Source organism: Peromyscus californicus, unplaced genomic scaffold (assembly GCF_007827085.1).
Source record: "Peromyscus californicus insignis strain IS unplaced genomic scaffold, ASM782708v3 Scaffold_19__1_contigs__length_69161282, whole genome shotgun sequence".
Classification (NCBI taxonomy): domain Eukaryota; kingdom Metazoa; phylum Chordata; class Mammalia; order Rodentia; family Cricetidae; genus Peromyscus; species Peromyscus californicus.
The window spans coordinates 39,299,243-39,327,115 of NW_026294491.1; positions in this window are offsets into that span (position 1 = coordinate 39,299,243).

The following is a 27,873-nucleotide window of genomic DNA, read 5'->3' on the forward strand; positions in this document are numbered from 1 at the left end:
TCTGGGGCTATAACCAAAAATAAAATATTTGTGTCATTTCCTGAGTAAAAGAAGAAAGAAAATGAGCCTGAAGAAAATGTGTAGATGGGGGCCAAATCTTTTCTAAATTTGTCTATAAATAAATAACCTACAGATTCAAAGAGCTAAGCATACTTCAAACAGATAAAATAAAAGCCATAGCAATACACCGTAACCAAACTCTGAGACACACATAAGGGCGATATTGCCTGATGATGAAGAGCATCCCTCTCCAAAGACGCAACAACACTGAGTGCATGCATCAGACCACAAAGTTAAAGCTGTGTGAGTGAAACTGAGAAACAAGTGGGAAATGGGCCAGTCCGTAATTAGCTGGAGATTAGAACACCCTTTGGCAACAGATAGAGCAAACTGACAAAGTCAGCACGTATATAAAAGAACTCAATAACTCCATGAACCAAAAGAATCAATCAACACTTTTATAAAAGCAGAATGCTTCCTTTTCAATAATTTGCTGACTATAAATCAAATATGAGACATCTTCTAGGCTGCAAAACAAAGCTCGTCACAACAAAAAGATAAATTCTCCAGAGTTTCTTGATGACCTGCATAGACATCAACAGTAGGGCAACAGAAAGCTCTCCGAATAACTACAAATTTTACAGTAGACACCTTTAAATAACTCATGTATCAATGGGGAAAAACCAAGGCAAATATGCAAATTACATGGATCTGACTGAAAAGGAAAAGAAAAACCATAAAAGCGTAGTCTCACAGCTGATACCATGCCAAGAGAAATCCACAGAGCTAAATATGCTCGTGTCCTACACACCAATGCTTTGCCTGATCAAATGATTGGCCAGTACCTGTAGCTCACGTGTCAGGCTGGTGGCCAGTCATATACACACAACATTGAAATGGCCACAATGCAGCCATTTCCGTTAGAGCTTGTGAATGAAGCCAGCAGGCAATGAATCGGTCCAGTACTCCGCCCAGTAGTAGGAGTTGTGGCAATTAATACAGTTTGAAGGGACCGGGTGGTGCCTTCCCAAAGTCCAGCCATGAGCTGTTGCGTCGGTGGCTTCAGAATTGTTTTCTTTCATTTTGGTGACAAGATGGAGACTCTGATCATCTAAGCTGAAGTATCTAAGGGGCCCCCAAACTGCCATAACAAAAACTCTCCACTGACTTCTATCCTTGCAGAGACCTGCAACCTCCTTCGGTCCAAAGGATGTCATTTTAATCCGAACTTAGTCTTGTGTAATTTGGGAAGGCCATGTTGTTTTTATCCACATGTAATAGTCACACTTACAGGAGCATGGACGACGCTCATGCAGCCGCAACACCAAGTGGCTCACTGTAGCATGAACAACTCATAAAAGCCTCAACCATGGAGATCCCACCCTAACTTCAAGGCAGCTCTACCCAAGATCCCCCAACCCAACCCCTACTGCTCTTTGTGAATCTTGTAAGGTTTGAGCTTCCTGGGCCTGGTTTCCTCTCGACAAGACAGAAGGCTTCAATTTGCATGGTATGGAGACTGTGTACTGGGGTCAACAACTACCACAGATTTACCCAATTTACTCATCTTCCACTAGTCCCTGGTCATCAGGTACATAAGCAACAGCTAAGAAGATACATTCCCTAAAGCCCATTTTTGGATTTCTAACATGATTCTCTGGGAGTTAGCAAGGAGCTGGGGGTTAAGGAGAAGAGCCCTAAATCCAATTTAGAGCTGAAAAGCATGTGAGCCTAAAATAGCCCACTTGCACCCTCCATGATCTGTGGTTTCCACCAGCTGTCTCCAGATCCACAGATAGGCTCACCAAGTTTCCCATGGAGTCCCCTGCAATCTTCCAAAAGCCATTGGCAAAGTGCCCTACAGGGTGCCAGACTCTTACAAATGGCCAGAAGTTTTCTAGAAAGCCCATGTTCTCTCAGAACAGCTCTCCAAAATGCCTCATGGCATCTCCAGGCTTTTGGCTCTTCCAGAAAGGAATAATGTTAAACTGACTCCCCTGCTTGCTGTTCCAGTTTGTCAGGGACTCAGCTGAGTCTGCGAGAACTGGGTGCCAAAAACTGTCTATGTAAAACACAGCTCTCCCGGCAATGGGTATTTGAGAAAGTTTATTTTGAGCCAAATATGAATGACCGTGGCACAAGAACACAGATTCAGATTGCCACAAATAAAGTTCCAGCCTGGAAGCAGTTAAATAGCTTTATACTTAGAACATCAAAGGAAAGTCATAAATCAAGGCATTTTCTGAATACATTGGTGAGAGTATCAAGTTGACAGTTACAGCAAAGCAGAAATCTGGTGCACATTTTTACATGTTATTGATGACATGCTTAGTTTGGGAGTTTGTGTAAACTGTTATTGAATTCTAAAGGTTTTGTCTGGTAGTTAAAGTATGTTAAAGATGCAGAGGTGGGCAAAGAGTAGCCGAAGATAATTTGGCTCTGAACCTGCAACATTCTAACTCTCCATAAGAACAGAAGTTCTAATTAGTCAATTAGCCTTGCAGAACATTTAACTGGAAGCTTCAGTGCTCTGTAGAGAGTTAAGCTTCTGGGAAGTAGAGCAGCCAATTGAGACAGTAAACCTTAATAAAAAGTAACAGTGTAATGCTGCTACTGCATGCTCAAGAGCCCATGTACACACACACACACACGGCTCCAGACAAGGAGGTCTGTGGGGTAGAGGGAGTCCTATGAAGGCAGATACATGCAAGAGCCTGGCTGACCAAGATGGAGCCCTGTGTAGGTCCCTTTAGGAGTGTAAGGCACTGGCCACTGGCTGTGTGCTAAATCTGGTGTCTGGAGAGCAGGTAAAGACTTTACAACTTCCTGCCAGGGGTCAGTGTTTGCAGACTCACATACAGATGGATGGAGACAGAGACTGGAGTAATAACAGGTACTTAGGATGCATGTGCACCTGGGTTTAATCTCCAGCACACAAGTCACACAGAGATTAGGAATGAAGATCTGGCCTCCTCATACACTAGGAAGAAAGAGCACTGGTACAACCCAAACAATGAAGGAGGAGACAGCAAATACAGGAGCGTAATAGTAAAAGCTGTGTGTCCTCTAAATTCCTATCTCTATTTCCATAAATTAATGCAGCTGCCAGACCTCATTAGAGAAATTTCTTTGTGCAAAAGACAGTGGTGAATGCAGAAACTCAGAGCTGGCCAAAAGGTGTCTGTGGAGTGCTCAGCTGCAAATGGGACATCTATATCATACACCATTCCAAAAAGCTCAGACACCATCACTGGAGAGTGGGAGAAAAGGGTGTAAGAGCCACAAGTCAGGGAGGACCAGAGCAAAACAGTGTCTTCTGGACATCTGAGGACCACTGCCCTTGTGAAATCATAGCTGCTGTGGTTGCCGGCACAAGACCTGCACAAGACCAGCCAGTCAACATTCCAGCATGATGGGAGAGGGGCTCATGAGCCCCCACCCCTAGCTCGGGAGCTGTTGATAGTTGATGGGTTCTAGGGGAGGAAGAGTCAGTTTTCTGTAAGGCTGTAACCCCTGTCAGGTCATCCACACTCAGTAGATGGGCAGCATAAATTCAATTTGATGACTTATTAAAAAAAAATGTTCAGAGGGGGTGAGGGGTTAGGAATTAGGGGAACTACTATAGGTGTAAATATGGTCAAAATAAATCGTATGTGTGTGAAATTTTCAAATAATAAAGTACGTATTGCAAGGAAATGTAGAATAGAAGTCAATGAGCTACAGTTGGTTCTCTGAAAATATCAATACAGTTGACAGTCCTCTAGTCTTGCATCAGCAAAGAAAAATGACACAAATTAAAAGCACTGGTGACCCCTCTCCAGGCCCCACAGACTTCAGGATGACAATAATGCGACACTATGAACCAAGCTACAGACCCTTAGCAATTTGTACAAAGTTGGCCAGCGCCCGAAAGCCTACCTCACCATCCCATACATCCCGGTAAAATAAATTTGAGCAGTTCTAGCGCTACCAAGAAAATGGAATGTTAGACTAACTGAATGCAAATATTGAAAAAAATTTTAAAATATAATTCTAAAGACCAGGGAGTTTCATAAATGTACAAAAGCTGAGACAAGAAATACTGTAGGAGGCATGTAGGTCCTTGTGCTCAGATAAAGAACTAAGGAAACCAGGAATGTTAAACATACAGGATTGTCTCTTCAAAGGGAGAGATGGATAACCTCTTTTCTGCCCAGAAGGCTGTGAATAGATGTAGTTAATAGTCTGGTAACTTCTGCACTGTCCGTATGGCCAGCCACAACTGGCTCCCCCAGAGCCTTAGCATGAGTTTTTTTTACATTGAGCCTGCTTCCTCAGACAATCTATAGGACCCATCTTTATGGAAGATGTCACGTGTACTTTTTAAGAGATTCTCTGTAATCACTCCTTAAGCTTTGTTGTGATTGAATAATTATTACCAGGAAACTTTTTTTTCCAAATTCTGCTATGCTTAAATATGGCTAAAATAAACTACTTGGTATAGAACTCATGATCTGTGAACCAATACTCGCTACTGAGTATGTTGAAGGGAACTGCCCTCTTACCTCACGTGGATCAATACTCTGTTGGACTTGGTGATTGCAAAGATCCTGGCAGAATACCAAATCCATGCTAGTCTCTTCAGAATAGGAAAGAGCTATCATTTCCTAAACTTATTGTGTGGAGCTAGCAGTATAAGGGTATGAAGTTCAAAGATAGTAAAGGAAAAGATGGATTGGGCTGGGAATCCAGCTCAGGGGTAGAGCTATGACCAGCATACATGAGGCCCCAGATTGAATTTCCAGCATGGTGGAGGGGAAAAATAAAAGCATGAAAGCAAGATTGCTTTCAAATTCATATATAAGCACCCTGCACTAGACCTTAAAAGCCCTAATGCAATAAAGTTCAAATACACAACAAGTTGTAACTGAGTAGGGTCTTCTAGGGATACAAGGTTGCTTCAACATTTAGAAATCTAACAGCCCAGTCCTCTGTACCCCTGGGCTAATTCGGTATTTTGAGAATCCCTTCCCAAGGGAGACATAAACATCTCTACTCCTTCCTCATAAGATCCCAGTAACAAACTAAAGTCAGAATTCAGCAGAATCCACCACAGGGAACCAATGAGTTTATTGATTAAAAAGCACAGATAATCCTCAAAGAGCTCCAAAGCTCTAGAAAGTCTTCATTCAAAATGAATTACAGCTTCAGCATAGCTGCATTGGTGGCTCTCTACTCCAGTTAACTTTCCCATGCCTACCTGAGACCCAGAGGCCATATGCAATTAGGGCAGAATTCCATTCAAGTACCTTGGTAAAAACAGCTGGAACTTAAGTGATTTCCATCTTCTATGAGGCAACGTCAATAGTCTATAGGCTGTATTCATAGATCAACGACAATGCTCTATTGAAGGTAGGCACAGCTGGCCAGATGAAGGTGGAGACTGTGTTGTTTAGAGGATGGTGTACTATAACATGGGCAGAAATAGTATTAAAGGGCTGATGCACAAGGTTATTTTACAAAGTTTAGTGTGTATTGTGTTTGAATACTCTCAGCAACTAGAAATAGAGGCAATTGTTTCCAGCGATAATGAGGACAGCCTGCCAAAGCCCTACAACTCACACCATCTTTTCTTTTTTTCTTTTTCTTTTTTTTTTCAAGACAGGGTTTCTCTGTGCAGTTTTGGTGCCTGTCCTGGATCTCACTCTGTAGACCCGGCTGGCCTCGAACTCACAGAGATCCGCCTGGCTCTGCCTCCCGAGTGCTGGGATTAAAGGCGTGTGCCACCACCGCTGGCCATCTTTTCTATTGAGAGACGAAATGCACTTCTCAGTGTTGGTAAGACTAGGACCTCTCTGCTCATTGCCATTCCTCCACATAGTGTGGGACATTCTGGCCAGTCCAATATGGCAGGAAAATACAACAGAACTTTCTAGATTGGGAAGGGGGAAGAAGCTGTTGCTGGTAACATAATAGCTTGCAAAGACAATTCTATCAATTCTCAAAACTGAAACTGAAAACTTAAAAAAAATCATAGGACACAGATGCACGTATGAAAATCAATTGCATTTTATGTACTTGTGGCAACTGGGTTGAAACTTAATAACACAGTACTAAAGCAGATCTTAAAGTTCATAAAAGTGGTGCAGTTCAATGTAAACTTATAAAAATATCTTCTTAACTCTCAGCATTGATTTAGCAGTAAAAGTAAATGGTATATCTGTTCTGAACCGAAACATCTTTATGACTTTCCAAGGGTGTGGAAATTGCTGCCAGCGTCCTGTTTAGGAAGTAGGATACAAAACTGTGTATATTTTACCATCTCAGCTCAAAAATTTCGCATATGAAAGCATCTTTCATTTTCAGTCCTGTAAAAGAACTAGATAGAAATATGTTAAAATGTTAACAGTGAAAAAAAGTAAATATAATTTACAGTATTTGTGTGTGTGTGTGTGTGTGTGTGTGTGTGTGTGTGTGTGTGTGTGTGTGAGAGAGAGAGAGAGAGAGAGAGAGAGAGAGAGAGAGAGAGAGAGAGAGAGAGAAGGGGTACATGCACACATGCATGTGAAGGTCAGAAGGCAGTTTCTGTGTTGCTCCTCAGAAGCTGTTCAGTTTTGTTTTGTTTTTTGTTTGTTTTTGAGCCAAGGTCTACCCCTAGCTTGGAACTTACCAAGTAGGGTAGGCTGGATGGCTAGAGGGTCCCAGAGATCCACTTGTCTCCATCTCCCCTGTGCTGGGATTACATGTATGTGCCACAGTTTTCCAGTTTTTCTCTTTTTTAAAAACATAGGTTTTGAGGATCAAACACAGTTAGTTCTTCGTGCTTCCTGGGCAAGAATTTACTGACTGAGCTATCCCCTCAGCTCTATAACTGCTCCTTTAAAAAGCGATGTATAAGTAGATATCCATCAAAGACCATGCAGGACTTCCTGAAAAGTATAATTGCTGATGAAATAAATCAAAATAAGTAAATATATTTGAGAAGATGAAGGAACCACTTATAGGCTAAATGAAGATATATACAAACCAAGTGATCTGGTAGAGGGCTGAGATCCAGACTAAGACAGAATCTTGACCTTAAAGAAACCAGTCAAATAGAAAAGGGGTGTGATATGTAGAGATATTTGACCAAAGGGAGTGTTAAAGGACTAGTAAGTCGTAGAGATGTTCAACTTCCCATTACTATGCATTTAAGAGATGTCAATTAAGGTAATGATGAACATTCAGGACACGGTGATGAAAAGAACTAGAAGAAAGCTGGGGATGTGACTCAGTTGGTATACATAAAGTCCTGGGCTCCATCCCCAGTATAACATAAACCAGATGTGATGGCTCCTGCCTGTAATCCCATCACTTAGAAGGTGGTAGAAGGGGAATCAGAGGTTGAGGGTCATTTTTACAATGTTTCATTCATCAGAAATTGTGTGACATTATTCCTGTGGAGATAAGACTAAATGTATATTCACCTCAGATAGAGAACTAACTACAGACAAAAATAACAATACCACCAAAATTCAACTTGAGTAGGTATGTCACTGGAATGGGCTTTGAGGCTTCAAAAGCCCATGCCAGTCCTATTCTCTCTCTCTCTCTCTCTCTCTCTCTCTCTCTCTCTCTCTCTCTCTCTCTCTCTCTCTCTCTGTGTGTGTGTGTGTGTGTGTGTGTGTGCGTGTGTGTGTGTGCCTGCTGCTTGCAGATCTGTATGTAGCTCTCAGCTACTTCTCCAGCAGCATGTCTGTCTGCTTCTCATCACGATGATAATGGAACTAACTCTCTCAAGCTATAAGCAAGCCCCCAATTAAATGCTTTCTTCTGTAAGTTGCCTTGGTCATGGTGTCTCTTCAGAGTAATAGAACAGTAACTAAGACAGGTAGTCTCTCAGGGACCACGTCCTCAAAGAAAGAATCAGGTTTCTCTGAGGATGTGGCTGAGAGACTACCTTGTCTTCTACTCAGGAGGCTGTCTAGGACTCCAAATTGGAGTGTCCAGTGGACAGACACCATCAATAAGCACCTTCTCAAATATAAACCTGAAGATGACAACCAAGGAAATATAACTTATAAGCAAGTAACAATGCACATGTGTGTGAGTGGGGATAGAAGGAGACATCAAGACAAAAGTTTGAATAAAACAAAATTGAAGCTGTGACAATACACAACATTACTGAGCACATCTGTCCCCCAAAGGCCACAAACAAGAACGTTCATGACTATTTAGTTGAAAAGAGTTAAAGTTGAAAATAAACCAGTGACAAAACAGAGAAGTCAAAGGCTCAGTTATACGCTGTGTTTTGTATGCTATAGCACCAGGCAATGATTCAAATCAGATGAAAAGATTATTACACTCAACCCCTGTGGGTGACTCTCAGATCGTCATTGCAGGGAGCAAATGAAGTCATCACAGAATGTACATTGTCATCTTAATTACTTATTTATTGCTATGAAGAGAAACCATCACCAAGGCAACTTATAAAAGAAAGCACTTAATTGGGGGCTTACTTTACATTTTTAGATGGTAAGTAGAGTTCATGACCATCATGGTGGAGAGCAGGGCAGGCATACAGGCATGGTGCTGGAGTAAGAGCTTAGAACTTACATCCTTATCTACAAGTAGGAAGAAGAGAGAGAGAGAGAGAGGCAGGGTGGGGAGGAAAGGGGAAAGATGGGTCAGGAAGAGAAAGACTGGGCTCCTGGACTCAAAGTCTATCTCCAACAAGGCCACGCCTCCTAATTCTTCCCAAACAGGTCCACCAACTAGGGACCAAGCATTCAAATGGGAGCCATTCTCATTCAAACCACCCCAATTGTTAACATGAACTGGCCATGCCAAGGACCAATGCCTCAGCTCCATGGGCATGGCAAAGGCTTTGCACAGCAGGGGTGGGGTTTGACCTCAGGTGGAGAGCAAAGGCTTCCTCTGTTCTCAGTGCAAATGTTGACAGTGTCTGCAGAAAAAACATCCACCATAACTTTCTCCCCTTGGTTGTTTACAGCCTTAAGACTGCTCCCCTACAGAGACTGCTCTACCAAGATTAGCTAAACCTACCTCCTGTTCAACTGTGTGCAGTAACCCCACCTCCCTGTTCCCCTGTATATAATAAACATGCTGAGCTTCCAGGGTGTTATGGCTTCTCCAACAAGAGCCAAGACCACCCAATTCCAGTTTTTCAGTTGTTCGTATGTCTGTCTTTTCATCCTCCTACTTCCCCAGTTAGCTCAATTCCTGGAGCCATGCAGTGCAGGGCACCTGATTTAAATAAGCCAGACACAATATCACGTGCATGTTGACTCCTTTCATTTAAGTCTTATGTGAACTATTATCTCTTTCATTGATGAATCCATGAGCATAGAAGTTCGAAGAATGGTGGACTGTAGTGAAGTTGGAGGCTTGACTACCAACTAGAGAGAATTTTCTAGGAAGAAGGTTTTTATGTGCAATGACTATTCTTGACTGTCAACCTGACTACTGTTGCAGAATATTTGTTTAACTATGTAAAGATGTGCTGCATTTGTTCAATTTGTTAATTATGTAAAGAGGTGTTGCTGTTTTACCTTGCCTGCCTAGCCACCTGATTGGTCTAATAAAAAACTGAACAGCCAATAGCAAGGGGGGAGGTATAGGCAGCACTTCCAGGCAGGGAGAATAAGTAGGAGGAGGAATTTAGCTCAAAAAAATGAGAAAAGGAGATGATAGGGAGACACCAGGGGCCAGACAGACAGACATGGTGGAAGCAGGAAAGTAGGACATTCAGAATGAAAGAAAGGTAAAAAGCTCTGAGGCAAAACATAGATGACTAGAAACAGGTTAAATTAAGTAAAGGAGTTAGTGGGACAAGCCTGAGCTAAGGCCAAGTATTCATAATTAATAATGTCTCCTTGTCTTTATTTGGGAGCTGGTTGGCAGCCCAAAGAAAATGCCAGCTACAGACTACATCTGGAACTAAAACCCCAAAATGAAGGGCATACCTGTGAGGGAATTTTTATTAAATTTGAAGTTGAAAAATCCACTTCTAATTTTGAGTTAGGAAGCCATGCCTTTAATCTTCTGCTGGAAGCCATTATAAGGAAGTGGAAGAAGGAAACTTTTGCTCTTTGCCTGCTTGCTATCACCTTGCCAGCAAGTCTATTCCTTCACTAGTATTAGAGCTAGTTCCAGTGTATACAGAAGACCAGCTGAGACATCCAGCCTTGTGGACTGAACGACTACTGGATTCTTGGACTTTCCATTCACAGCCAGCCATTGTTGGGTTAGCTGGACTGCAGCCTGTAAGTCATGTTAATAAATTCCATACGTATATCAGAACTAGCCAGTTTGCAAAGCAGAGTTAAGAGTTAATAAGTAAATGCTGAGACACAGGGTCTAAGAGAAAGCAAGCCACTCTGAAGGACGACACCCTCAAGAGCATGGGTGTGGGCTTCTCAAAGAAGAACTTTGGCTCATTGTGTTTAGAACAGTCATAGATAGGATTTTGGTTGGGGATGAATACTATCTTTAAAGTATTGTTAGAAACCTAAATGAGATCATGGGGTGATCTCAGGACAAATGAGATCCTGAGCTATATATAACAGGATTACAGTGGGAAAAAGGAAACTTTAGCCCACCAGGCTGTGGGAAAGTAGGATAGCTTTATCCTACTTTGTAAACAAAGCTAACAGTCTTGTTTGAAATTCCCAGGAACTGTCTAGGGGGAAAAATGAGGCAAGACCCATTTTCAGATACATTTAGGCTTTAAGCCTGGCTCTGTGTTATTTGAACATAATCTACCTGCATGTGGATGGGATATTAACATTTCAGCAGCTTTTATAGCAAATGTTGTCGACTGTGCTGGAGTTCTTTCTTCTCAGCTGGTGAGGAGCTTCAATCAGATTCTGGGATGAAGGGGTTTTACTATTCATCCCAAGCTGATTTCGAGCCTGAACCTCCCTCCCAAGTACTGGGATTATAGGTCTGAACCTTCCCACTCTGCTTGGCTGTGTTGTGTAGAAGACATGGCTGGTACACACAGAGGCGTTTTTCTAAGGAAAGTGGAAGTAATGCCATTCCCAGGAAATCAGACTGCTTAGTATCTGTACAAGCTTTCCTAAGAGAGTAACCCACAGTGGCACCCTGAAGCACAAGAGTATAGAGGCCCCTTTGCCAAGCCAGCCATCAGGAAAAGGAATCTTATATCCTCTTGAGAGAGAGCGAGGTTTCAGAAATATCTAGCCCCACCTCTGATATTAAGCAGTAACTCCTGCATAGGTGTGGGAGCTCACAGCAACTCCAGTTTGTAGCTTGATTCCATCTTGACTCAAGGTCAGAGAGTTCAAGCTTGTCTTTGCTCCTTAAAACTGGATAACAGGATGTTTAGCCAAAGGCGTGGTCACCATATGTCTTGAGAATTAAGGAGGTGTTTCCGCTTGTTTGTTCCTTGAACCATGGTGTCCTTGAGAGAGGGAGGTCTTTTTGGCTCCTTGCTTCTGTATAAAAAGGCGATGAGAAATAAACTCGGGGCTGCTGCGGTACTGACTGAGAGCCCTTTTGAATCTATCCTATGTCTCTGTCTTTTATGTCTCTGTTTTTCCTCAATCCTCACTCTCCTATGCAGGACTGTTTGATGGGTTGGGCGGGACCTGTGTAGCTCAGTAGATCTGGTTTATGAAGAGACTATGGTCTAACTCCCAAAGAGTTCTATAGTTGTGCTGTTGGAGGACTCTCTGTCCTTCACCCATGAGTGACTGCTAGAGCTAGTGTCCCTTTATCCTGATTCTTTGATTCATCTGTACCCCTCTGCCTGCTCTGCATCTTTGGATGCTGGTGCATAGGTGGAAAGATCTGGGTTCCTATCCACTGGCTGACATTTGGTTCTACCAGGAGCAGCTCAGTAGGAGACTGGAGCAGTGAAAGGAATAAGTTCCTGGTGTCCTTCCTGCGCACTCCCTACTTGGATACATTGTTTCCATATTCTGTATCTGGTTTCTCTAAATTGAAATATTTTATCCTAGAGTGGAGGCTTGTTTGACTTAGGAAGTTTAAAATAAAGCACAAGTCTCAGGAAGTTCCTGAAACTTACAGCATCTTGAGGACCCTCCCCAATATTATATAAGCAGTAACTATTGTTAGAGAAAACAGTCTCTGACCACCCAAGCTGTTGGTAATCATACAGGGAGCTCCAGGGATGCAGCTTTCACACTTCAGTGGGATTTCAGAGATACAGTTGCCTTTGAATCATCCATGCTCCTGTATGTAGGCCCTCACCCATTCTCCTAATGGTTACCCAAATAAACTCACTGGTTCACTAATTGCTTCTTAGGTCTGTTGTGAGTACCCTATGTGGGATGGATATGACATTGGTTTACATCTCCCCAGACAAAATGTCACAGTAGTTGAGCAGTGACTCATTTCTCTTGATGATTTCACAGGCAAAATTCTCCCTTGTGTTCACATCTCACTAGTGTGAAAACATCCTTTCTTCTACTTGCTTCATCCAGAAGGAGGTGATGGCTTCTGTCTATTGCACTGCTTTATGAGAACCTCATCCCTTCCTCTTTCCTATAAACTGCCCATACCCTGTAGATTCCCTTCATCACACACTTAGCATTTGGACCCTCTGTGTTGGATTATGTTTCTAGCAGGGCTCTATTTGATATAAGGCTGACCCTCCTGACATCCATCTGGCTCTCAGGTCTCAGCCACCTAGACTTCCACATCGATTATGATCACAATCCTCTAGGTCTGACATCATGTTTGTGTGAACACACACGCATGTGATAGTCTCATGTGACACAAGGCTATGGAATAGCTGATGTTTCTTAGGAGACCTGGATAGTCCCAGGCCTTTAAGCAGTCCACTTAGCCACTGTGGTGGTTTGACTAGGTATGGCCTCTATAGACTCACGTGTTTGAATGATTGGCCCATAGGGAGTATCACTATTAGTAGGTGTGGCCTTGTTGGAGGATGTATATCACTGAGGAGGTAGACTTTGAGGTTTCACATATGCTCAAGCCACAGCCAGTGTGACAATTTCCTTCTATTGCCTGAAGATCAAGGTAGAACTCTAGGCTCCTTCTCCAGCACCATGTCTGCCTGCATGCTGCCATGCTTCTCACCATGACAACAATGGACTGAATCTCTGAAACTGTAAGCCAGTCCCAATTAAATGTTTTCCTTTATAAGAGTTGCTGTGGTAATGGTGTCTCTTCACAGCAATAAAAACACTAAGACAGCCACACACCTAGGTCTACATAAACCCATTTAGAGAGCAACTCACTTCTCTCCCAAACCCACATGTCCCCCACTTCTTTCTATAATTACATGACATTTCATTTGTTTCATGTGTGTATGTGTGCATTCATGAGTGCAAGCATGCGTGTGTGTGTGTGTGTGTGTGTGTGTGTGTGTGTGTGTGTGTGTGTGTGTGTATGATGTGTATATCTGCCAAGATTGGAGAAAGACCCTCCTCTATCACTCTGTCTTACTGCCTTGCTACAGGGTCTCTCACTAAACCAGAAGCTTGTCATTTGGATGAGGCCGGTTGTCCAGGGAAATCCCAAGATCTGGTATCTCCAGTGGCCAAGGCTAGGGTTACAGGCACATGCAGCAGCTTCCCATCTCAGGCTTACAGAACGAGCACGCCTATCTACTGCATGTCCTTGACAGCCTCTAGTGGTTCACATATTTAAAATTTTTAAATTATGTTAACTTATTTATTCTCTCTCTCTCTCTCTCTCTCTCTCTCTCTCTCTCTCTCGTGTGTGTGTGTGTGTGTGTGTGTGTGTGTGTGTGTGTGAAAATACACAAGTGGAGACCAGAGAACATCTTGTAGGAGTTCGGTCTTTCCTTCTATTGTGTAAGTTCCAAGGATTGAACCCAAATCATCAGGCTGAGTAGCAAGACCTTTACCTGCTGAGTCACTTCGCCAGCCTTCTGGTGTTTTATTTCCTGATAGTAGTTTGCCTAATGTGACTTACAAACAAGTTCACTATCCACAACTGAAGCCATCACTGGAGTAGAAAGAAGCTGTGTGGTTCCTGTTTCACTTCCTCTCTCATCAGTGGGGTGTCATCATCTCACCTAAAACATGCCCTGGCCCCTTGCCTTTTTCATTGTCTATCTTCTCCCAATCCAGAGATGCCCTCGGTAGCCCACAGAACATGCTTGTTTTGTTCTCTACTGTGAATCTGGGGCCCAGAGCTACAATGTATACTCATTAAGCAAATCCACAAGTATTTGCTGCCTAAACAGATGAGTGGACGAATGAGTGAGAGTGTAAATGAATCAGACAGAATGATGTATTTTTTCAGGCCAGTTCTACTACTGACACAGAAAATAAATCCACTTCCTTATGTTCAAATTAGGGCTCCATGAAAAGCTAATTTAAAATGTAAGACAGACTTAATAAATGAAAAGAAATGAATGAGTTAGAAAATCACCATTAACACACCACTGGTGTGATTGCTCGAGGCAATCGAAGGATGCTGAAATTAATGGGTGGAACTCTTTGGGGACACAAGGAATTTACACAGGCTGAAATTATCTCCTGAGAAGTGATTAATTACCATGTTGGGTGCAGAAGTCTTCTGATCGGACTGTGGTGAAATGTATGCATTGGCTCCAGAGTTCTCCCTACTAAATGCAGGAGTGGGAGCCTGCACAGCACTTACAATTGGGAAACACAATTGCCCTTGGTTGAGTAAACTGATGTTTCCAAAAAAAAAGAGAAGCCATAACTTTAAGATGCTGTAAGGCCAAATGATGGAAACATCATTCTGGAGAGTCAAATGTTACAGACCACAGCCAAATTATCCTGAGCTGTTTGTAGTCTTTTAAAACCATACCTTTAAAACACATTCTTAATAAACCACTAGCAGGGTCAGATAGTATCTGATAGCTATAGCAAGGTGTGTGTGTGTGTGTGTGTGTGTGTGTGTGTGTGTGTGTGTGTCTGTCTGTCTGTCAGTCTGCTTTGCTGTAGCTCACCTTCAGTATAGTCCCTACCAATGTATTTGATAAATAATCTATGACTTTCTTTGTTCTGTAACTAATGAAACCTCACATAAACATTCCTATAGTAGAGCTTGTCTTTTGGGGAAATGAACCCACGGTCCCAGGACACTGTAACTCATATTTTGCAGAAGAATAAGTTAGTTCTCTTTGTGTTTAGAACCGTGTTTTGTTTTGTTTTTGTTTTTTTGTTTTTGTTTTGTATCAACAGTTGAGATCTATTGGAATAGCATGGAAAGATAAATAGGGTAACTTTACAGTAGGAAATCACAGTGAAACCACGTTAGCACTCACATCCCCAGCAGTAAGCCATGTTGATACCCAACAGGATTCTATGAGAAAGCCCCATCAGGAGAAAGCCCCAGGCAGGCCACGCCCAGCTACATTCTCTACACATATCTGACCAGCATGCTTCCAACAGAGGCAGATACAGCTGCTGGGGAGAGGAGAGAAAGCCAGGTTTAAATGCAGCATGGCATGGATTGGTTCCTATTACAGAACAGACGTTTGGGAGACAGGAGAGGACTTTGTCAGTTGGCAAACATGAGGTGGTGTTCTGACCATCAGCCACGTAAAAGCTAGGCATGGCAGTACACACCTCTAAACCCCAGCTCTGGGGCTGGGGGTCCAAAATCAGAATGATCCTGGGAACTCGTTGGCCAGTAACTCTAGCTGAAACTGAGAAGCCTGTGTTCAGTGAGAGACTGTCTCAAAAAATAAAGTGAAGAGAAATAGAAGAAGCCTTGATGTCAACCTCTGCTCTCCATGTTCTTCTGCATGGGTGAATGCACCTGTGGGCATGCACGCACACGCGCGCACACACACACACACACACACACACACACACACACACACACACACACTAAACAAACAAAAAACCCAGAAGAATAAACACTAGAGCACACAATGGCAAAATCTGATAGCATCTGTAGTTTAGCACACAATGCCACGCTAAAGTTAATTTATTAGTATTGGCCAGTGAACTATAGTTAAGGAGATGCTAATGAAATGGAAGGCAGTGGAGGAAGAGAGAATTCTGCTTCCCTTCGTAACTGTTCCAGAAGCCTGAAATCACTGCAAAAACAGTGTGAAACAATGAAAAACAGCCAGGCGGTGAGAGCTGAACACAATTGACCAGACTTCAACATTTCTGGAAACACGCCCTGTCCTGTTGACTGATCTTATGTTCCCACCACACTGGCAGTGGAAATTCAAGGTTGAGCTTATGATCTGACCGACTTCTGGTTGCATATTTTCCTCTGGTTCCACCACTGGCAGCCTCATTCACTAGGTAAATGATAAAATCCCTGCCCCTCAGGCTGAAAGAAATAGCTTGGGTAAACAAAGCTCTAATGCCACCACCACCATCTATGAGAAGCTCCTGGAAGTAAATTACTCGCCTTTGTCGCCAATCTCATTGTCTTTCTGAGTGTCTCCTTGATGCAGGAGGCCCTCTGAGAATAGACTCTCCATTTAGAGGAATGAGGATGATGTTTTCAGTGGGTGTTTTTCTGATGACTCATTTACAAGCAGGCTCCGTAATGAGATCTAACTTATGAGGGGCATCGAGCTCTTGTAACTGGAGAGTTTATGATCCATAATTGGACATGCAGAAATGGTTTGCAAAGGCCAGACAAAGTGGAATATACAGCATAGCTTCACTGAAGGCAGGGGCAGTGCATCAGGAAGTTTTGTGTGTGTGTGTGTTTGTGTGTGTGTGTGTGTGTGTTTGTCTGTCTGTCTGTCCGTCCAAGCACAAGTGCAGGTACATGTATGTACACATGCATGTGGGGACCAGAGGCTGATGCTAGGCATCTGCCTCAATCACTTTCCACTTCATTTTCTGAGTCAAGGTCTTTTACTGAACCTAGAGCTCACTGATTCAGTTAGACCCACTGTCGCACATGCGCTAGGGATTCTCCTGTCTCTGCCTCCAGAGTGCTAGGGTTGGAAGTGCATACCACTATGCCTGGTTTTAAGATTGGATCGTTTTGATAGGAAAACGTACTGACTGTGTGCCTCAGACCATTTTTGTGCTGCTTACCAGAGTGCTGGGGAATTTAGAATGAGCATGTCTGCCTGTGGCAGAAAAGACCAAACTGATAGCCTTGAGTCTTCTTATGACTGACATCTGTGGGTTCAGAAGAGTAGATGAAAACCTCATGACTCGATACCCCCATCAGGTCCCACCTTGTAATAATGTTGGCAGAAATAAAGACATTCTTTAAAACATTTTATTTGTTGATTTACTCTTTGACAATTTTACATGTGTATACAGTGACTTTTGATCATATACACCCCATTACCTCCTTTTATCCCCTCCCCACTGATGTTGGATTCCTTTGTCTTCTCAAAAATTCCCCTTTGTGTGTGAGAGTGTTTGTATGTGTGTGTGTGTGTGTGTGTGTGTGTGCGTCTGTATGTACTACTGAGCTTAATTAGATTGTTTCCATCACCATGGTGGGAAGGTATTTAAGGAAGCATAGGAAATTTATCAGTGGTTACACACTGGAGAAAATAATTTCCTTTTCCCCAGTAGGAATGAAGGTATTCTAAAGATACACCTGTGTCCCTCCCACTGGCTATCTGATTATTGAAATAAAGAACCCAAGAAACTGGAATCTCTCCAGCAGTCACATATTGAAAAGCCTGGTGCCAGCCAGAAAGGGAACTTGTCACATAGGAAGAGATTTCACACAGTTTTAACAACTTGTCGAATCCCCTTGTAAGAGAGTTTGGACCACACCATAATCAAGGCTGCTTAGTTAACAGAAGGCTTGTTGCCTTCCATTTAAACTCAAACCTCAGATCTGGGATATTGGCTCAGAGGTTAAGAGCACAAGCTGCTCCTTGCAGAGAACCCAGGTTTGATTCCCAGCACCCACATGGTGCCTCACAGCCACCTTTAGCTCCAGTTCCAGGGGATCTAATGCCCTCTTCTGATCTCCTCAGGGCACCAGGCATACATGAAATGTGCCTACATACATGCATGCCAGAAAAGCATTCATATACATAAAATACACTAAATTATCCATAATATCACATTTCTGAACCTGCAACAGACCTAAGAAATAATAAAGTAAAAATTAATGTTTTAAGCTTAAACCTCCTATCAGGACTGAAGATGAACTGTGGGGGTTGCTGGCTTTTGGAGCCCAGAATCTGGCCCTAACTCCATTAGCAACCCCACTGTTACACTGGACATTAAGCTTCAATACACACTTTGGGTGGATATATTCAAATCACAGCATGGATTCTGAAGTAATGTGCCTAGATGTGTGCCTCAGTGCCCTGCTCACTCAGTTTTCTGGGCTGGTTCTGGCTTGTAGGCTCTGTAAACTTGGATACAAGGCACCTTAGAGAGGTTTAAGTAGAATGCTTTTGCTTCCCTTCACCCCCATCCTCCTGCAGAGCCACATATGAGATGGAGGAAAAGGTCGCAGGTGTTAGCATCCATCGCTGAAGATTAACAACCTTGACCTGAGAGTGAGCCTCGGACCATGCCACTGGAAGGAAGGTAGGCACAGAGCTGAAACAGAACTTAGAGACTAGTTTGTCATTTACCACATGGTGATAGTGACACAGATCTTTCTGTTTGGCAATAATCAACAAGAACATTAACTGGAACTATGGATAGAATCACAAAGCCTTCAAGCCAAGGGATGCTGAGCCAGTAGCTCCAACCAAAGGAGAATGAGCCTCATGCTCTGTGGAGACTTGAGTTCTGGTTCATCTGACCAGGGATACAGATGTTTAGAATGTGCATTTTTCCTGTCTATAAAATACTACTGGCACTTATAGTAGAAAAGGAAAAAGTGCTGTGCTGGCTAGTTTTACATCAGCTTGACACAAGCTAGAGTCATTTGGGAAGAGGGAAACTCAATAGAGAAAATGCCCCATCAGACTGGCCTGTGGGGAGGCCTGTGGTAAATTTTCTTGATTGATGTAGGAGGACTCAGTTCACTGTGGGTGGTGGCAGGCGGTCCTGGGTGCTATAAGAAAGGTTGAGCAAACCGTGAGGAATAAGTCAGTAAGCAGGGTTTCTCCATGGCCTCTTCTTGAGTTCTGCCTCTGGGTTCCTGCCCTGACTTCCCTTGGATGATGGACCACAAGAAGAAATAAACCCTTTCCTCCTCAAGTTGCTTATGATCATAGTGTTTCATCACAGCAATAGAAACCTAACTAAGACAGATGTATTTAAAATAAAATGGAAAGTATTCATAATTTCAAATTTTGAAGCATGCCTGATTTAAGACAGAAGTCACAAAATAAAAATTGTGCTCTATTTGACTTCATAAACACCGGTAATCCCAACATTTGGATGGCAGAGGTAGGAGAATAAGGCGTTCAAGGCCAGCCATGGCTACAGTGAGATTCTGTCTCAAGAACCTGAATAATAACAAAAATAAAAACACCTGTTAAAATATTAATAATAAACAGATAAAGCTGGTCATTTAAGTACACTGTGCTTTAGGAAATATGAAAATCATCAGTATTATAAAAGATGCCATGTAAGTGATTTATATATAACCAAAGAGGAAATGTCAGCAATACAAGTGAAAAACAGAGTTGATATGGTATAAGGAAGATTGCATAAACAAGAAAGAGGTGTCAATAGAGGTATCAGAAGTAACACGAAGCCCAGAAATGTCAAATATACACTTATAAAGAACATAGCTTTATCAATAACTTTTAAAAAATAAAAATTGGAGCCAGAAGGACACTTGATTTTTGAGCAAAAAGATAAAAATTAAAAACAACATTGATACAGTATTTTGGCAAGAAAACTGAAATCAATGTTTGTTAATGGTAGAAATACCATTTTGTATAAATGAAATAATTTATTGTACGAAGGTAAACCTGTATGAATGTCTTAAAGATGAGTTGCTGCATGTATCAAAGTTTGAAGTTTGCATGGCGTTACATTAAGAAGTTCTGCCTATAACAGGATACTTACGGATATGTTTACACAAACATGCACACATAACAATAAGGCAAACAAGAAAACATATGTAGAAAAAAGGTAAACATGCAACCCAGTCAGAACATGTGCAAAATAACTTGAACAGATGTTTCTCAAAAAACCAACCACAACTTAAAGGGACTGACAAGATAGTTCACTGGGTAAAGGTGGGTGCCATCAAGTCGGACAACTTGAGTTTAATCCCCAGAGCATGGTAGAAGATGGAACCAACTCTGACAAGCTACCCTCTGACTTCCACACACACACGGTGGCATATGTGTACATATACCAAGTCAACAAACGAAAGAATGAATGAATGTAAAAATATTTTAATAGTTAAAAAGACATAAATGTCCAACAGACCTATGAAAAATATTTGACTACTAATGAGAGAAATTCAAGTCAAAGCCACGGGGGAAATACTCCCTCATACTCATTCCAGTGACTGCTATCAAAAAGACAAAAGATAATGAGTGTTGTGGAAGAGGTGGAGAAGGCGGAATCTCTGTGTAATGGTATGGGAATGTAAAGAGTGCACACAGTAAGGACCACCTGGTGGACTTTCCTCAAAAATTAAAACACCACATCACCTAGTTCGGTGACCCTGTCTCTGGACATGCAGTCGGTTTACCCCCTACATGCACACGCTGCTACATCTCTTTGATAATTCTCTTCAGTTCTTATTTTAAAAATAGTACTAAATTATTTATTTTGTGTAAGTAATGTGCATCTTAATTTTAAATTATTTGTGGTAAAGCAAAATATTAATTTTTAAATCCATAAACATTCATACAACCAAAGATAGCTTGGATGAAGCCTGGGTCTATATTGTTAAAATTATATTTAATGGTTTTAATTTTATGATCAGGCAGAACATCCTCACAGTAAAAAAAAAAAAAAAACAACCAAAAACCATCTTTCAAAAACACTTTGAGGAGCTGGGGCGATCAATGGTTTTCAGTGAGTAAGAATGCTTGCTGCATACGCACAAGGATCTGAGTTCAAATCTCCAGCAGCCACCCTAAAGGCTTTGATGCCAAAGCCACTCCGGGAACCCCAGGTCTGTTGGGGATGGAGACAGGAGGCTTGCTGGGACACACTGCCTGCCAACCTCAGTACAGGTTTAATGTGACAGAGAACCATAGATCAACGCGCCTACCATCCGCCTCTGGCTTCCACACACGTGTGCATAAACACACACACATATATACATGCTGCACACTCATACAAGATCACTTGATTGTCTCATGGAGCATTATTTTCGGAGGGGGTAATCATCATGGTGTGCCTGCACATTTGTGTGGAGGCCAGAGGTCAGCCTCAGTCAGGTCTTACTGACTTGGTAAGGCTATGCTGCCTGAATACTGAGCCCCAGGGGGCTGGCTGACTTCCCCTCCCCCGCACCTGTACTTCAGAGGTACCCCTTCTGCCTGACCTTTACAGGGAGTCTGGTCCTGAGCAGCAGACACTTCCTGTCTGGCCCACCTCCCCAGCCCACCATGAGCATGATGCTGCTTGTTTGTTTCCCTCCTAGGAACCCTGCCTTGTACTTACTATGAAACCAGGATTATATTCTTTTTGAAATTCTTAGAAACTGATATATTGGCCATTTTTAACCAAGCCGTTTTCTAGGAAAGTTCTACCGATTATCATTCTCCCAGCAGCATCTGAGAAACCCACCTGGCTGAGCTGCGTGAGAACTAAGAACCTCAATTACAGAAGCATGCAGCTTGGTTGGAAAAAGCTGAATTCTGGTGTGGGTTCAAATTCATTTGGTGGTGGCTCACACCTTTAATCCCAGCACTCGGAAGGCAGGGGCAGGTGAATCTCTGTGAGTTCAAGGGCAGCCTGGTCTACAAAGTGAGTTTCAGGACAGGCTCCAAAGCTACACAGAGAAACTCTGTCTCAAACAAAACAAAACAAAACAAAAACAAACGAACAACAACAAAAAAACCTTAAAAAAAATAAAAAACCAAACAAACAAACGAAATTCATTACTTGGCCACAAGTGTAACTGAGCTCTCTCCCCAAGGCCTCTCTACTCAGCACAAGTTTTTTCCTCTGCTTTGTATTTATGATTGTTTTGTTGCTCTTTAAGTCCAATTTTTCATTTAGGTTATTTTTCCCTGTTATTAGATGGCATCCCTTTGTGCCATCTAATAACACTTTAATCTTTGCCTCAAATGATATTCGATGGATATCCCACATGTAATCATCGCCCAATTGCTCTATATCTATATCAAATTTCTCACTGTTTTAACTTTCTTGTCTATTAAATTGGCTAGAATGTTGTGATGAAATACCACAGACTAGAAGCTTAAGAAACGGTCGTAATTCCTGAGGCTAAAAGTTCAAAACCAAGATGGGAACAGCTGGCTGAGTCTACAGGCTACAGGGGAAGATGGGGGTCACTGGTCTCTCCCTGGGCTGGTAGATGATCTATGGTTGACCCCCAAGTTCTCTGTTGGAGTCACAGTTTCCAAATTCCCTCTCCTTTTTTCTGCTTTTCCCCTCTTGTGTACGTGTGGTCAATACTTGCACACATGCACTTGTGTGTGACTGTCAACAGGTACTTGTGTGACATGGCATTCCCGTGGACGTGAGAGGACACCTTCAGGCATCGGTCCTTGCTTTCAGCTATGTTTGGCACAGGGTCTCTTCCCCACTGTGTCTGCCTGGCTAGCTGGCCAGTTAGCTTCCTTCTGAGAGTCTCTTGTCACCCATTTCCACTCCCCAGTAGGGGCATCTGGCTTTTGCACGAGCTCTGGGAATCCAATCCTCATGCTTGAGCAGAAAGTGATTTTACCCACGAAGGCCATTTCTGCAAACCCCCAAATTTCCCTTCTTAAGGCACACGGATCATATTGGATTAGGAACCACCTGACGGTCTCATTTTGTTAGAGGAGCAGTGAAGGGCCATGAAGGGAAAACTTATTTTGGTCAAGAGAATGGGTTTCCTGACCTGGGTAGAGAATTAACATCCCAGCTTCTTGCACAGTGCAGAAACAAAATAAAACAAAATGAAGAAAAACAAAACCCAAAAACCTCGCAAGCATGTGATTTAGAAGAGGAGGTGTGGACAGCGGCAGGTTTATCGAAGGTATATTCAATCTGCCTGTTGGGGATATGCCTTCGTCCTTTGAGGCAAGAGGACTCTAAGTTCCCTGGACCGTGTCATTCTGGAATGAGGACACCTGATAAATGTATTTACAGATTCATAGATAGGCTGTGTGCCTTTCTGTAGCAGCAGGGATCCTAGAATCAACTCCTGACGATGCCAGGTATATAAAGGACTGCAGTACAATCTGGTCTTTTCACATTTCTTTCCTAGAGTCCCAGGTAGCCCATTACAGATTCAGACTTGTTATCCAAAGAGTGCTTCCTGCTATCCATGAGACCGCAGGGGATGCAGTCTGATGACCCCCTAGCTCAAATCTAACACCATGTGGGGTTGTTATCTGCATCTCTTCACTGCTAATCCTAAAACTATTTCAGGCCGATGTGACATTTCAGTCAATGTTCCCTGGAGCAGTGAGAAATGATGGCCTTGCAGCTGAGGCTGAAGGTGTTAATGCTGGTGGCCCACCAGAGCTGTGAAGCCACACTCCTGACTAGGAATCTTTAGTGTCACCTCCTGTGCACAGGAGACCAAGGCCAGCTGCCTGTTCCACTGGTGATGAATGAAGTCGAGATGAAGACCTCTGTGAGAACCAGAACAGGAAGGAAAGGGAAAGCCTTACTGTACCTGCCTGTCGATCAGCAATAAAAATATATTCCAAAGACATTTGCACCCCATCTACTATATCAAAACACCAAACAAGGCACCCCCAAGAGATTAAAACTTCCTCTAGGGTTCTCATGCTGGGGAAGAAAAAGTTAAAGCCTGGTGCTAGCTGGAGGGGGAACCAGTTTCCCACTGTCACCAAGAAAGAGATTTCATAGAGTTTTGACAGCTTGTCGGACCACTTGGCAAGAGAGAGTGGAGCCCAGACAATGATACATGGCTCCACACTTTTGTTGGGGATCTCCAGCTCGGAGGCCCAATTCCAAACCCCGCCCAAAGAAAGCCCACCAAGCGGCAGCCCCTCCCCTGGAGCTGCCCTCTCCAGAACCCGCCCAAAGAAAGCCTGCCAAACCGCGGCTCCTCCCCTGGAGCTGCTAAAGACCACGCCTACAGGGTACTTAAGACCCAACCCATAGACCTGCCTTGTGGTTTCCTCTCCTCCCCTGAGATCACCTGGAAATGCTTTGCTCAGATTAAACCTGGATTTATTCATGTGGCCTGATCTGATTTACTGCATCAGTGGAGAAGCCCAATATCCAGGGTACAGAAACTTTTCAACTTTTCAACCGTACATACCCTCTTGCCCTCTCTACTTAAACCTGGACTTCATGCCAAGACCTGGATGATGTTCTTGGGTGGCAGTGGGAATGTCACCGGGTCTCTTTGTCCTAATGTGATCATGTTGAAGAATCCCCATTTTTTTAAAATTATTAATTTGGTTCCTTTTAATTGGCTTACGGGGACAGGTAACAGAGCCTAGCTTAGAGTTGCCAGGGCACAGGCTGTGACCCTAACTGTGGTAACATTATTTGCTAGATTGCTATGTCTAAAGCCACATTGTCATTGATATGTCGTGATCTTCGTGTTTTAGAACCTCTCAATTTCGCCTATGGTACAACATCCTTCCTAGGGAGATGCGAACAAATCTGTTTTCCTAGGGACATGTTCACCCCAGATGGGGAACCAGCAACAGACCAAAATAAGGATACCTCCAAAGTTCTACTTGGAGGACTCATGAGTTTTACTGGGGTGACTTATATAAGTATGTCTGGGAGCTCTTACAGCAGCAGAAATGACTCAAAGAGAGCTGTATCATCAAAACTCATGCCAGCATGGGTGACCAAAACTCATGCCAGCATGGGTGACCAAAACCCACCCCAGCATGGGTGACCAAAACCCACCCCAGCATGGGTAACCAAAACCCTAGCATGAGTGATCAAAATCCACTCCAGCATGGATGATCTGGGCTGGAAAGCTATAGCTCCCTTCACAACCTTCATGAAGCCCAACAGATCAGAGGGTGTGTCCTTTTTGTGAGAGTGTCTCCCAGCTGCTTCACTGCTTATATAAGCTTGGGGAGGAAATGGCCTAGTGAACCTGGTCTGTTTGGAGGACTTCCTGATGCCTTTTTATTGTTCACTTCCTGAGCTTAATGGTATCCCTATGGAGTGGAATGTTTCACCTCTCCCTAGAACATCCTCCAGGTTGGATGGTTTTATCTTGGAGAAAATTGCTACACAGCATTATCTGATGGTGTGGTGGTTGGGATGAGATTGGACCCCATAGGCTCACATATTTCAATGCTTTGTTCCCAGTTGGTGGGTTGTTTAGGAAGGATCAGCAGGTGTGGCCTTCTTGGAGGAGGTGTGTCACTGGGGTTTCAAATGGGGTTTAAGGTTTCCAAAGGCCCAGGCTTTCTCTCTGCCTCCTGCCTGTGGATCAGAATTTAATCTCCCAGCTACTGCTCCAGCTCCAAGTCTACCGGCCTGCAGCCAGGCTCCCTCCCATGATAGTCATGAACTCACCCTCTGAAACTGTAAGTAAGCCCCCAAGTAAGTGCTTTTCTGTTATACGTCCCCTTGGCCATGGTGTCTCTTCACAGCAATTGAATAGTACCTAAGAGAGATGAGTTCATCTCAGGTTTGAATTCTGCTTCCCATGCCTTCTATAAACTAGAAATGCCACTGGGTGGGAAGAAGGCAGTACACGGGGCCATTCTTTCTTGGGAGATCAGTCATCAGCATTTCCACGCAGAAAGGCTGACTGCATGCAGTAAACTGTGTCTGTGGTCTCTGTCTGGGTAGTTTCTTGATGTAGAAACAGATGGCCCCATTGCAAGGGTCTTTTCTATCTTACACATGTCTAACCAAGGCTTGTTAAGTTTCAAGAGACCAGTTTACATTATTGCTCTTACAAGAACTGGAATGGCTACCCTGAAGGTGAACATTTCCTCCTCTGCTCAAGCTACCAACCTCTACCTCATGCTGAAAGCACTCCTTTCTAGATCATCACTTAAAACTGAGTGCAAATGGATTCATTGGTGAGACACCTCTGACTGCTCAAGTTTTCTTTCAATACAAAGTTGAGTTCCTGGGGCTTCCCCTCTCCTCCGAGATCACCACTCCACCAGAAGGTGTCCAAGCTTATGAGGTGCGAGAGTTTCTGCAGCTTTACGGCAATGTGTGGAAGGGGTCTGAGCCACAGTTTCTTTCTGGGCTTCAGCTGATGTCTGCCGCCCTCTAGGTGATGTGTTCTGTTCTTATTATGACCCTGAGGATGCCTGCTGTAGCTGGGTGACATGATTCATGGGCCAGTCTTTTGTTCAGATAATGCTACTCACCAGGTAATTTTGCCCTGTCTTGCAGTCCGTTAGCTGTAGACTTCGAAGCCTCTCTACCTCCATCCAGCTGGCTGATCAGTATGCTTGCCTGTCCACTTGCTTTGTGGCAGTACCCCCAGCTATAGCAGATCCCACTGAAGATCATATACAGCAAAAGACAAAGAGAAGGTCCCTCAGGTCACAGGTAGAAGTAGAGAGGTTGGACTTTGATGAGTTCTTGTTCCTCTGGCTTCACTCCAGCACTGGCAAGAGCAGATGACAGGTAACTTCGTCTGGGGTTTCAGACATGGAACTCGATTCCAAGCACTCCTGTACCTTCACTTCTTAACACACTCCATGCTTCCCAGGTACAAGTGGATGTATATGAGAAACAAAGGCGTCGTGTGTGGAATATGGCCTATATGACTGCTGAAAAATGCTCTGTCCAGTTCCCCTAGATTAGTATAAAACACCCCACGTATAGACTATGATAGGGTCTGAAAAATCTCATATAGGGCTTGTTCAGGAGGTGACTCCCTTAAGATGAGCCAGTCACAGCTGAGGGATGGATGGGGTTGAGGAGGTAGCTCATTGGGTACAATACTTGCCAGACAAACACTTGCCAGACAAGCACAAGAATCTGAGTTTGATGCCTAGAGCCCAATCTAAAAAGCCAGACATGGTGGTTCATCCCTGTAATTCCAGATCTCTGGGGTTCAGTGGCCAACACTCTAGCCTACTGGGTGAGTCATTTTGTTTTTTCTAGACAGTGTTTCTTTGTGTATGTAGCCTTGGCTGTCCTGAAGCTATGGTCTATATATATAGACCATACACACACACACACACACACACACACACACACACACACATATACGTATATGTGTGTGTGTGTGTGTGTGTGTGTGTGTGTGTGTGTGTGTGTGTGTGTGTGAGATGTGTATGGTCTATCTATCTATATATGTGTATGGTCTATATAGAGAGACCACATATATGTATGTGTGCATATATATACGCATATATACATATGTGTGTATATGTATATGGTCTATATATTTATATATATAAATTATATATATATATGATATGCACAAGAATATGCACATATGAGCAATAGAGGTCAAGGTGTGGTCCCACCCACCACTGATCTATCATTGTCTCTCTAAAGTTGTAAGTTTCTTTCCTGAAAGAGAAAAATTTCCTTTCTGGCTGGCCCAAGCTCTTCTCCCAGCAATAGACTCCAGGGAAAATTATAGTTTCTTAGGGTCTAATGTTTTAATATTCTGACAGCTAAGGTGTCTCTTTAGAACATATTCATTTATGTTGCAGGCCGAGGTTTTTCTTGGCTAATTCAGTTTTACCCAGCAATGCACTTTATCTGGATCTCAGACAAGGCTAGACCCGGCTGAGAGAAAAGGTAAGTCCTTGCATCTCAGTGGGTCTTCAACCGGCCATCCTGATATATCTGTCATGCTTCCATTATACATTTCTTTCTTTTGTTCTTTAAAAAAAAAAAAACAGCTTTTCTGACAAGTAGGACTTTTTATGTTATCATTCCCAGAATGTTA